This window comes from Arachis ipaensis, chromosome B8 (assembly GCF_059453495.1).
Source record: "Arachis ipaensis isolate K30076 ecotype BB chromosome B8, ASM5945349v1, whole genome shotgun sequence".
Classification (NCBI taxonomy): domain Eukaryota; kingdom Viridiplantae; phylum Streptophyta; class Magnoliopsida; order Fabales; family Fabaceae; genus Arachis; species Arachis ipaensis.
In genome coordinates, this window is record NC_142443.1 from 76397135 (window position 1) to 76400262 (window position 3128).

A 3128-nucleotide genomic window follows, 5' to 3' on the forward strand; every position below is an offset into this window, starting at 1 on the left:
CGTTGTGCTGACCCTCGCTCTTTAAATGACGCTATCCCGAGGAGGACTGATGAGATATTTTGATGAGAAACGAATCTCTCCCAAAACACCCAAAACTAGCCGGCAAGTGTACCGGGTCGTATCAAGTAATAAAAACTCACGGGAGTGAGGTCGATCCCACAGGGATTGAAGGATTGAGCAATTTTAGCTTAGTGGTTGATTTAGTCAAGCGAATCAAGTGTTGGTTGGGTGATTTGTGATTTGCAGAATGTAAATTGCATGAAATCAAAGAGAGCGGGAAAGTAAATTGCTGAAACTTAAAGAACAAGAAATTAAATAGCAGAAACTTAAAGTGCAAGAAATGTAAATTGCAGAATCTTAAAGCGCAAGAAATGTAAATGGCTTGAAAAGTAAAGGGGATTGGGATGAGGATTTGCAGAATTTAAACAAGGAAAAACTAAATTGCATCAAATATAAGAGAAAAAGGGAATTGGGATTGAACCGGATCTTATAACAGCAAAGTAAATGAACAATGAAAGCATTAAACAGAGAATTGAAATGAGAATTTAGATCTCAGGACCCAGAGACTAGAAAACCAAGTCTAGTTCTCAATGCCTTCCTAGATCCAACAAGAACAATAGCAAGGAAATTGTAAATTGCAAAGAAAAGAGATGAAGAACAATAAACCGGAAATGAAATTCAGTAAATAAAGCAGAGAGATCCAAGATTGAGATTGAAACAGAATTTCTTCAATTCTCAAATCCAAGATCCAAGACAAAGGTGAAATGAAATTGAAAGCAATGAAAGCAAGAAATTAAAGTTCACTCAAGTTCAAAAGCTCTCCGAAAACTATATTGAAAATTCTAAAAGGAAAGCTCTAAAGGAAAACTCTCCAGAAAAACTCTCTCAATAAATTGAATTCTATCCTATTTATACACTTTCCAAAATGATCTTCAAGCCTTGAGTTGGGCCTTTGTCCTTGGTGGAATTGGGTTGAAAGAGGCCTTGGTTGATTGCTCTTTGAAGATTGAAGAAGAACCGAAGTGAACCAATTGAACCGGAAATGGAGTTAGCCAACGTTGGTCTTCAACGTTAGGGTCAAAGTTAGGGGTCTAACTTTGAACCTAACTTTTCATATCAGCAAACCACATCCTTCTGGTATGGACGTTGGCGCCAACGTTAGGGGTCTAACTTTGACCCTAACGTTGGCCTTGCTTGGTGTGATTGGCGCCAACGTTAGCCTCCACGTTAGGGGGCTAACGTTGGCGCAAACGTTGCCTACTCCCCCATTGTGATTTAAGTGCCAACGTTAGCCTCCAAGTTAGGGGGCTAACGTTGGCGCAAACGTTGGTGGCCCAGGGAGAAACTCTCAAGTTCCAACGTTAGCCTCCAAGTTAGGGGGCTAACGTTGGAGCTAACGTTGGCTACTTCCAAAGAGTGATTCACATGCCCAACGTTAGCCTCCAAGTTAGGGGGCTAACGTTGGGGCTAACTTCATGCAACCCGGTTCAATTTTCACTTGTTCCATTGTCCTCTCTTCATTCCTAGCCATTCCTCTTTGCTTCAACCTTTCTCCAAGCCTTCTTCACCTATCATTGATCAACCAAACTAATCAAAGTTTTGCTCAAAATCATGAGGTATTCAATCTTCCACAATATGCAACAATTATAGCTTAAAACCTCATGAAATGGCATGAATTCACATATGGTTGGTTCAATCAAGGGAAACATGAAATTCTACTCAATTAGCTTGCTTGTAGCTTAAGAAAGTGCATAATTCTAATGAAAACAAAAGAAAAAGACTAGCTAAAATGGGCTAAGATGACTTGTCATCACAACACCAAACTTAAAGCTTGCTTGTCCCCAAGCAAGAAATGAATTTATGCTCCAAGATTCTTTCAATTAAGATGGATTGAGGGACACTTGTAAAGTGCAGTGAGTGAAGTGATCAAGTATCAGTGGGGTGAACTCTAAATCATATGCTCATGCAAGGGCTTCAGTGCTCACTAGTCCTTACATATTGGGAGTCGTAGGTCTTAGGATTTTCATCCAAATGGTATCATGGAGATCTCTATATATGTAATCACCTTGAAGCAGCTTATAGTTTCTGTGCTTTGGCCTCGACTCTAAGTATCATGTCTCAAGGCGGCTCTTTAGATAAGCTTTCAATCAATACTCCTAAACCAGTTGGTTTTAAGGTATTAGGTGTTGAAGCACCCCTGAGGATTTACTTGCTCAAGCCTCTTCCTTGACACACTTCAACCACAAGCATTTTACCAGGCTAACAACTCTTTGAGTCATTGTTTCTTCTTTCTTTTCTGCCTAGTAATTGATGCTCAGAGCCTTGGGCCATGTTCTTTTTGTTTTTGTATTTTCTTTTCTTTCTTTTGTTTTGTTTGCTGCTTCTTGGATCAATAGATTTTTGAGAATCTCCACAATACTTCTTTGAACTTCATGTCCCGCCTATGAGCTCCCATGCAAGTTTTCACAAGCATGCAACCTCAGTACAAAATCATATAACCAGAACCACCACTTCTCCTAATCTTTTGCTTGCCTCAAAATTGTTTAATTCCTTAATCCTTCTTTTCAAAGAACTTTCATGTGATGCATTTCTTGAAAATTGAGTGCAAACAAGTTTTGAAGATAAGAATGTTGTGAATGATCAGACACCTTGCTTATTGACTTATAAAGAAAGACCATGTTATGCAGGCAGGCAGGGGTAAATAAAAAAAACTATGCTATGCAGATAGGCAGGACAGATCAGGATACAATCCAACTTTCAATCACAGCAATATTTGATGCAAAACAATGACTTAACAATACAACCTGTTGAAGTTTGCTTGATTTCCTTCTTCTCATCATCATCATTACTGTCCTTTAAGTTCATCTTTTGTCTCTTTGGTTGATGATGCTTAATCCTTCTAACAGCTTGTATGGGCCTCTGCAGTGATATTGAAAGTTGCTTGTTCCCCAAGCACTTGGAAACAATGGTTAATTTTCATGATTTATTTGCGGGCTTTTTGAACTTACTTTGGTGTGGGAACACCAAACTTAGTACCTTGCCCATGGTTAACCATGTGTGATAATTTCTTTTTCTCTTTCACAAGTGATAGAACTGGAAACTAAGAAATGCAGTAAAATGGCTAACTA